We start from the raw sequence: 10,952 nt of genomic DNA on the forward strand, positions 1-10,952 counted from the left end.
ATGCTCAGGCCTGTATTATGTCAAGCTTCAGACTGCATAACAATAAAAGCAAAGGAGACAAAATAATAGCGAAAACAATCTAAATAAAAAGTATTAATGTACAAGTTGTTAAAGGCTTTAAACAGTTGAAATTAAAATGTGGGTGACCCCAAGCTGTTTATATTAATCAGGCTTTGTATGAGTGTATTAGGTGGGCTTCTAACAAAGAGCCACTATGAGATAAACCATTTGATACGAAATTTACTCTAAGTGATGTCATAGGTATTAAGTGGGTTGTCATTAATTTGAAGAATAAGGTGTGACAATAGGTGAGAGACCAGAGATGTGTAAATTCAAGCAAAGATTAGAAACAAGAAAAGTTTTGTCTCCTGTTTTATGGAGATAGACAATTCTTTCCACTGTTGTGGTAGTACTTCCTTGTTCCCTTTCGAGAGTAAAAGCTTATATATCTCTGAGTGCAGTGTCCTACCACGTGCTTGGATTAGTTCCGCTGGAATTGAGTCGATGCATGGAGATTTATAACGTTTTATTTTATCAACGGCAATTTCTACTTCATTAATTGACATCTACTATAGTATCAAGTCCTGAAACACGTGTGAATTTGAAGTGAATTACGTGTGTTCGAACGGTTTCTTGTGTCAGTTGCTTTGATTCTTGGCAGAGTTAATAGAAGTGTTGTATAATTTTGTGTCATTTTTTATTATGGATTCACCTGCACCAGATATAACGTAAGTTATTTCATACATATGACTGGTTGAATTGCGTATCTTGTTTGTGTGGTATTTATATATGAAGGGGAAGGAAGTGTCATAACCTCACACATCGTTTGTATGAAGATCTCATTATCGAACAAAAATAACACATCTTCATAAATTTTCATTATTTTTCTCAAGATATTTCAAATGAGAAATACTAACAAAATATATACAGATAGGAATCAGTTGTCTTCCAGATTCGGTCACCAGTATGAGAGACTGATATATATTATATAGCATGTGGTGTTGTCACAATTCTAGGAAATTTGTAGCAATTCTACTGGCTATTGAAAATACATTTGACGATGGACTTGAACTGCTATCCAGAATTGAAAGCTGTGGTAAATGTTTTAAGCAAGTGTGGCCAAGACTTCCATTGCAACTGTTAACAAGCAACCCATAAGTCACTTATGCACCAAGTAGTTTGTTCATGGTTTTAGTAATCCTGCTTTGACTTTGGGAGGTGTCAGCTTCAAATTTCAAACCTGAAGATTTGCTGCCCTAATTGAGGTGTTTGTATCTTTTATCAGTCCCTCGAGGCAAATGCTGGAATAATGCCTTAAATGAAGTCATGACTGTTTCCTTCCATATTCTATCCATCTCATTATGCTTCATATTATTTGATATCATATAGTGAGCTGCTGACAGAATCATTAAATAACTCATAAATAAAGTAATTGTGATATTTTGCATTGAGGTTGGTTGTATTTGTGTCTCCTTGTGTAGAAAATCTTGAAAGAGAGCTACTCTTTTTAGTTAGCCATGTACAATCATCCTGTTTTTTCTGTTCAGGTTCAATAATTTGTGTAGTTTATAGGGACTTGAAGCTTTGCAGTAACTAAAACAATAACATCTTCTTGGGTAATAAGTTGCTACCTTCTCTTCCTCCATTATCAGACTGACATCAGTCATTACCTAATGACAGAGGTAGAGAAGGTCTCTAAAGCACTCAATTTGAACTCTGAACCAAAGCTGATCACTTGAAAAAGCTGTATCACTAGTTGATACATTGTTATTAAGTAACATTCTAACCATGACATACAAGATTTCTCATACTGTGCTTACTGTTTCTCATATCAAGAGCTTTTGATTATTTATCACAGAAATTGACAAGCATTTTCTTTTGCTGTAAGAACTTATGTAATGGCAACAATATAGCAAGCGGATAGTGTCAACTCTTCCATACCAAGTTGATTGGTGTAGCAGTAATATTTTAGTACTGTATTCTGGAGGTACCGCCACGGTGGTCTAGCGGTTAGAACGCTGGCCTTGTAATCCTGGGGTCTCGGGTTCCAATTTATAACTTGTGTTGGGCAAGGCCGTGGTCTAGGCAACACGGAGTTTTCCTCCGTGGCATCCCAACAATTACTCCATTCACACACAGAAGAAGGCAATGGCAAACCACTTCTGGATCATCTGCCAAGAACGTATATGAACAGGTCCCAGTCCGAGAAAAGGATGGAAGGATCCTGTTCATATGGACCTGTCCTCAGACAGAACACTACAAAAAAAAATTCTGGAGGTACCCAATTTGAACCTTGGTCAGTTTTTATTATTGTTATTGCTTCCTAGTCTCTTCAGTTGAGTAAGGTTGGATGATCTTGTATGAGTAGGCTGTTTCTGCCTCCTTCCAAATCCTAATCTGCTTACGATTCTTAACTGTTTAATGCAAAGAGTAGAAACAGTTTTATAAACTGAATCCAAGTTTTTCTCCAGTCGAAAGTGTTTTAATTTTTTATAGTAAACTTATTAACAGTTTGAGTATTACTCATTTGATTTGCAAAGATGTATATGTTTTCATTTATGTTAACATTTATTTTTAGTGTAAAAAAGATTCTTACAAAAATTCAAAGAACATGAAAAGTGATTATATAATTTTCACAACATTTCTATATTGTCTTATAAGTAAACAAATATTAATCACAGTTCAGGTATTGAAAAAAACTCAATAACTGCAACATATTCTGGTCTTATCATTAAGATTTACAAATGGCAGCCATTTGTACTTTTGAATTGTCCAAAATGCATATTTTTACAGTTTTCTGCTCAACCCTTTTACTAAAAAATTGGAAGACTTTAGTTGAATTGACCTGGCCCTTTCAGTAAATGTAGCTGAATTTGGTCTGTTGCGGATGAGAATCTTCTGAACTGTTAACAGAAATTGAAACCTCATGGATTCCTTGCATTTATTTATTTTTTGACCATGTTATCCACGCACTAATGACTGCGCCCTGCAAATGAGTTGGCATAAATCAGAATTGTTAACACTGTTGTTGAGGCATTAACTACTTTCTTCTAAAGTTGTCATTGATGCTGTTAGGGCACCAGTGTAAAAAGCAAAATGTTCATAGATATCATACACGCAGAACATACATTTGTCATTCATATATGAATTAAATACATGTACAGAAATAATTTTAAACATATGAAGATTTCTGTCTTCTGGGTTGTTGCGCTGTGTAGTCTGGTCAATGTTTACAAACGTTTCAGAGGTCATACTGCCTCCGTCATCAGAGTATGAAGATTTCTGTCTTCTGGGTTGTTGCGCTGTGTAGTCTGGTAGATGTTTACAAACGTTTCAGAGGTCATACTGCCTCCGTCATCAGAGTATGAAGATTTCTGTCTTCTGGGTTGTTGCGATGTGTAGTCTGGTCGATGTTTACCAACGTTTCAGAGGTCATACTGCCTCCGTCGTCAGAGTATGAAGATTTCTGTCTTCTGGGTTGTTGCGCTGTGTAGTCTGGTAGATGTTTACAAACGTTTCAGAGGTCATACTGCCTCCGTCATCAGAGTATGAAGATTTCTGTCTTCTGGGTTGTTGCGATGTGTAGTCTGGTCGATGTTTACCAACGTTTCAGAGGTCATACTGCCTCCGTCGTCAGAGTATGAAGATTTCTGTCTTCTGGGTTGTTGCGCTGTGTAGTCTGGTAGATGTTAACCAACGTTTCAGAGGTCATACTGCCTCCGTCATCAGAGTATGAAGATTTCTGTCTTTTGGGTTGTTACGCTGTGTAGACTGGTCGATGTTAACAAACGTTTCAGAGGTCATACTGCCTCCGTCATCAGAGTATGAAGATTTCTGTCTTCTGGGTTGTTACGCTGTGTAGACTGGTCGATGTTAACAAACGTTTCAGAGGTCATACTGCCTCCGTCATCACAGTATGAAGATTTCTGTCTTCTGGGTTGTTGCGCCGTGTAGTCTGGTAGATGTTTACCAACGTTTCAGAGGTCATACTGCCTCCATCATCAGGGCGATGATACTACATGGCGCAACAACCCAGAAGACAGCAATCATCACACTCACCGCTGTGAAAATCTCAAATCCTGCATTTTAAAAGTATCTTTCCAGACTTTGGGATGGGAGATCATTTAAAATGTACTTGAACATTGATTTTACTTTTGCTTTTCCCATAGTTACAGTACTTTTTGCCGTATGTAAGAGTTGCAGGATAAAATTCTTTACAAGAAGTAATGAATATATCTTTTATATCAGTTACTTATGCCTCTTTTGCTATAGCGTTTCCAATATTTTGGTGTTTATACTTTCCAAGCAATTTTAAATTCTTGTGACAGTAAGACAATCTTTTTTATTATCTTGTTTTGGCAGTAGGTATGAGAACTCTAGTCGTGGTGGTGTTGGTGGTAGTCGTCGTTCTGGTGGTAGTGGTAGCGGAACGTCTTTGTGCATAATTCCTTGTTGATAACGTCAGATGTTGGTGATCTGCGCAGAAGGTGATGCTCAAATCAATCATGTGTTTGATTCACTACCATGGCATTATACTTCAAAGATTTTACATTGGTTACCTACTTGTGGTCCTCGAAACACAAATGGCTAACGTAAATTATGCATGTTTTTATGCGATTGTAGTTGTTGAATTACATGAGTGGTCTGCTTACGCTCAAGCATTATTAATAAACATGTTATAATTTTATTTTAAAATATATCGCGTGCATAACACCTTGTTAAAATAGTCGGATATTGGTGATGGTGGGCGCTTACGCGTTTCTTCCACCTCGCGAATTTGATGCCTTCGTGTGAATTTATTACAAGTGTTGTGTCACTAACGACTATGAATATTAATTACATACCTGTGGCACGACGTCCATTCAAAATTTCAGCAATTTCCGACCGTCCATGGTCTATTTCGAAAATTCGTGCGCAGTTCGCCATGTTCAGCTGACGCAGAATACCCCTGTTGGGTTGCGTTGGGTTAGTTACGTTTGGTTAATGGGGCATCTGCGCGGAAGATGATGCGCAGTGACGTGATGCAAGATGTCTATGTTAAGGCATCCTATGAGTTCTATTATCGATTTCGGGATCTTGAACACTCAAATATTTCAATGTTCTCAAATTATAGGACAATCGTGTGTTTGAGTCACTACCATAATTTATAATTCAAAGATTTCACATTGGTTACCTTCTTGTTGACCTCGAAAGACTCTTGGCTAACGTGACTTACGTTGATACTGACCGACCGAAATAAAATAATTCCAACCGTAGTTTAATGGGGACTATTCAATGTGTACCAGCAGAATGTTCCAAGACAGAATCAGTACTGACTGACTTCTGATTGGTCCTCGATGCCATTCGAAAGTACTGATTTCTTTCCATTGCGGTTATCACAGATGGCACGTCTTATCTTTAGTTCCATACTTTTCCGATAGACTGCGTCTTTGTGTTTGTACATCGTGTCCTCGAGTAAATGTGAGGCAATATTTTCGATATATTTTGTTGACATTTGACATAGGACACCAATATGTTACCACAAGTATGACGTGCGCCACGAATTCCGCGCCCACCAAGCATTGCAATTAATGTACCAGAGATTTATATTCAGTTTTTTTGTGCGGCTATTTATATTAGTAAATGGCGTACTATCATTCACGTATGTTTATTCCGATTCTTTCGTTACATGATACTTATTTATAGTGAGTTAGATTGGGTCATCGTTACGCATGAATCTGCTACGTATTTGCGTCAACATCTACAATGCATCAATTTTGCAAGAAATAATTATTGTGGAAAGATTATGTAATTTTAGACGTGTTATGATGTATTACACGCATATAAGCACTATTTGTGTTATATGGGGATTGTGTGAGCGTGTAATATCGTTATTGATAAGTGGTCGTGGCCGACTTTGCGCATCCTCCACCTCACGACTTTGATGCCTTCGTGCGAATTTCTAAAAAGCGATAAGACATAATAGAGTACGAATATGATTAACTTACCTGTGGCATGACGTCCATACAAAATTTCAATGCTTTCTGAGCATCCATTGGCTTTTTCCAAAATTCGTGCGCAGGAAACTATTTTGCACTGATGCAGGTTACCCCGTCTTGGTTGGTTTGGGTTAGGTTAGGTTAGGTTAGGTTAGGTTAGTGGGGCACCTGCGCAGACGTTGTTGCGCAGTGCAGTCGTATGACGTGCGCATGTGAGGGCACCTTGAGCTCATTATGGTTAATTGTAAATTATTTAACACTCAGAAATTCGATTTATTCACTTTAAAAAGTATATTATATTCTGGGCTTCACTTTCATTCTTAATTTAATTTTTTTACAAGGATATTTTATTGGATACATACTTTCAGTAATTGCAAGTACACCAATCACTTATCACTTAAATATGATGTTATTGAATATTTCATTGTCGAAGTAAATATATTGTCACACGAAAAAGAATTTATTAAAATATTTATTTAATTTTATATTACACTACAGGTATTTACTACAGTGACCCCAGTCATCATTATAAAGTATAAATGTTCTCAAATTACATAGGTCCAGCTTCTGCAGATACGCGATATCTGTATATGATTTACGTGTTACTAACTCGTACAAACGTCTTTACAGAGCACTCATGGCATGCAAATGTCCTTTCACTGAAGTCGTATGTCCCAATGTGGCGAACCGCACATATTCTTGCATGTTATGTTGGATTGGTGTTTCACTTGCTTCTATTCTCACACGTCACGGAGAAGACATCTTTACACTGAGAACCACTGTAGGTAGCACCCGTTAATACGTGATTCAACGGTGGTAATTAATCTTGTTAATGGACCCGAAGATCTCTATTTCTAGAGCACAAACTTACGTTGATACTGACCGACCGAAATAAAATAATTCCAACTGTAGTTTAATGGGGACGATTTAATCGGGACCAGCCGACTGTTCCAAGACAGAATCAGTACTGACTGACTTCTGATTGGACCTCGATGCCATTCGAAAGTATTGATTTCTTTAAATTCAGGTCATCACAGATGGCACGTCTTATCTTTGGTTCCATACTTTTCCGATAGACAGCGTCTTTGTGTTTGTGCATCGTGTCCTCGAGTAAATGTCAGGCAATATTTTCGATATATTTTGTTGACATTTGTCATAGGACACCAATATGTTACCACAAGTATGACGTGCCCCACGAATTCCGCGCCCACCAAGCATTGCAATTAATGTACCAGAGATTTATATTCAGTTTTTTTTGTGCGGCTATTTATATTAGTAAATGGCGTACTATCATTCACGTATGTTTATTCCGATTCTTTCGTTACATGATACTTATTTATAGTGAGTTAGATTGGGTCATCGTTACGCATGAATCTGCTACGTATTTGCTTCAACATCTAAAATGCATAAATTTTGCAAGAAATAATTATTGTGGAAAGATTATGTAATTTTAGACGTGTTATGATGTATTACACGCATATAAGCACTATTTGTGTTATATGGGGATTGTGTGAGCGCGTAATATCGTTATTGATAAGTGGTCGTGGCCGACTTTGCGCATCCTCCACCTCACGACTTTGATGCCTTCGTGCGAATTTCTAAAAAGCGATAAGACATAATAGAGTATGAATATGATTAACTTACCTGTGGCATGACGTCCATACAAAATTTCAATGCTTTCTGAGCATCCATTGGCTTTTTCCAAAATTCGTGCGCAGGAAACTATTTTGCACTGATGCAGGTTACCCCGTCTTGGTTGGTTTGGGTTAGGTTAGGTTAGGTTAGGTTAGGTTAGTGGGGCACCTGCTCAGACGTTGTTGCGCAGTGCAGTCGTATGACGTGCGCATGTGAGGGCACCTTGAGCTCGATATGGTTAATTGTAAATTATTTAACACTCAGAAATTCGATTTATTCACTTTAAAAGTATATTATATTCTGGGCTTCACTTTCATTCCTAATTTAATTTTTTTACAAGGATATTTTATTGGATACATACTTTGAGTAATTGCAAGTACACCAATCACTTATCACTTAAATATGATGTTATTAAATATTTCATTGTCGAAGTAAATATATTGTCACACGAAAAAGAATTTATTAAAATATTTATTTAATTTTATATTACACTACATGTATTTACTACAGTGACCCCAGTCATCATTATAAAGTATAAATGTTCTCAAATTACATAGGTCCAGCTTCTGCAGATACGCGATATCTGTATATGATTTACGTGTTTCTAACTCGTACAAACGTCTTTACAGAGCACTCATGGCATGCAAATGTCCTTTCACTGAAGTCGTATGTCCCAATGTGGCGAACCGCACATATTCTTGCATGTTATGTTGGATTGGTGTTTCACTTGCTTCTATTCTCACACGTCACCGAGAAGACATCCTTACACTGAGAACCACTGTAGGTAGCACCCGTTAATACTTGATTGAACGGTGGTAATTAATCTTGTTAATGGACCCGAAGATCTCTATTTCTAGAGCACAAACTTACGTTGATACTGACCGACCGAAATAAAATAATTCCAACCGTAGTTTAATGGGGACGATTCAATCGGGACCAGCCGACTGTTCCAAGACAGAATCAGTACTGACTGACTTCTGATTGGTCCTCGATGCCATTCGAAAGTATTGATTTCTTTCCATTGAGGTCATCACAGATGGAACGTCTTATCTTTGGTTCCGTACTTTTCCGATAGACTGCGTCTTTTTGTTTGTCCATCGTGTCCTCGAGTAAATGTGAGGCAATATTTTCGATATATTTTGTTGACATTTGACATAGGACACCAGTATGTTACCACAAGTATGACGTGCGCCACGAATTCCGCGCCCACCAAGCATTGCAATTAATGCACCAGAGATTTATATTCAGTTTTTTGTGCGGCTATTTATATTAGTAAATGGCGTACTATCATTCACGTATGTTTATTCCTATTCTTTCGTTACATGATACTTATTTATAGTGAGTTAGATTGGGTCATCGTTACGCATGAATCTGCTACGTATTTTCGTCAACATCTACAATGCATAAATTTTGCAAGAAATAATTATTGTGGAAAGATTATGTGATTTTAGACGTGTTATGATGAATTACACGCATATAAGCACTATTTGTGTTATATGGGGATTGTGTGAGCGCGTAATATCGTTATTGATAAGTGGTCGTGGCCGACTTTGCGCATCCTCCACCTCACGACTTTGATGCCTTCGTGCGAATTTCTAAAAAGCGATAAGACATAATAGAGTATGAATATGATTAACTTACCTGTGGCATGACGTCCATACAAAATTTCAATGCTTTCTGAGCATCCATTGGCTTTTTCCAAAATTCGTGCGCAGGAAACTATTTTGCACTGATGCAGGTTACCCCGTCATGGTTGGTTTGGGTTAGGTTAGGTTAGGTTAGGTTAGGTTAGTGGGGCACCTGCGCAGACGTTGTTGCGCAGTGCAGTCGTATGACGTGCGCATGTGTGGGCACCTTGAGCTCGATATGGTTAATTTTAAATTATTTAACACTCAGAAATTCGATTTATTCACTTTAAAAGTATATTATATTCTGGGCTTCACTTTCATTCCTAATTTAATTTTTTTACAAGGATATTTTATTGGATACATACTTTGAGTAATTGCAAGTACACCAATCACTTATCACTTAAATATGATGTTATTAGATATTTCATTGTCGAAGTAAATATATTGTCACACGAAAAAGAATTTATTAAAATATTTATTTAATTTTATATTACACTACATGTATTTACTACAGTGACCCCAGTCATCATTATAAAGTATAAATGTTCTCAAATTACATAGGTCCAGCTTCTGCAGATACGCGATATTTGTATTTGATTTACGTGTTCCTAACTCGTACAAACGTCTTTACAGAGCACTCATGGCATGCAAATGTCCTTTCACTGAAGTCGAATGTCCCAATGTGGCGCACCGCACATATTCTTGCATGTTATGTTGGATTGGTGTTTCACTTGTTTCTATTCTCACACGTCACCGAGAAGACATCCTTACACTGAGATTCACTGTAGGTAGCACCCGTTAATACGTGATTGAACGGTGGTAATTAATCTTATTAATGGACCCGAAGATCTCTATTTCTAGAGCACAAACTTACGTTGATACTGACCGACCGAAATAAAATAATTCCAACCGTAGTTTAATGGGGACGATTCAATCGGGACCAGCCGACTGTTCCAAGACAGAATCAGTACTGACTGACTTCTGATTGGTCCTCGATGCCATTCGAAAGTATTGATTTCTTTCCATTGAGGTCATCACAGATGGCACGTCTTATCTTTGGTTCCGTACTTTTCCGATAGACTGTGTCTTTTTGTTTGTGCATCGTGTCCTCGAGTAAATGTGAGGCAATATTTTCGATATATTTTGTTGACATTTGACATAGGACACCAATATGTTACCACAAGTATGACGTGCCCCACGAATTCCGCGCCCACCAAGCATTGCAATTAATGTACCAGACCTTTATATTCAGTTTTTTTGTACGGCTATTTATATTAGTAAATGGCGTACTATCATTCACGTATGTTTATTCCGATTCTTTCGTTACATGATACTTATTTATAGTGAGTTAGATTGGGTCATCGTTACGCATGAATCTGCTACGTATTTGCTTCAACATCTACAATGCATAAATTTTGCAAGAAATAATTATTGTGGAAAGATTATGTAATTTTAGACGTGTTATGATGTATTTTACGCATATAAGCACTATTTGTGTTATGTGGGGATTGTGTGAGCGCGTAATATCGTTATTGATAAGTGGTCGTGGCCGACTTTGCGCATCCTCCACCTCACCACTTTGATGCCTTCGTGCGAATTTCTAAAAAGCGATAAGACATAATAGAGTATGAATATGATTAACTTACCTGTGGCATGACGACCATACAAAATTTCAATGCTTTCTGAGCATCCATTGGCTTTTTCCAAAATT

Source organism: Zootermopsis nevadensis, unplaced genomic scaffold (assembly GCF_977971745.1).
Source record: "Zootermopsis nevadensis isolate Lab colony 2312 unplaced genomic scaffold, Znev_1.0 Znev_ptg000011l, whole genome shotgun sequence".
NCBI classification, from domain to species: domain Eukaryota; kingdom Metazoa; phylum Arthropoda; class Insecta; order Blattodea; family Termopsidae; genus Zootermopsis; species Zootermopsis nevadensis.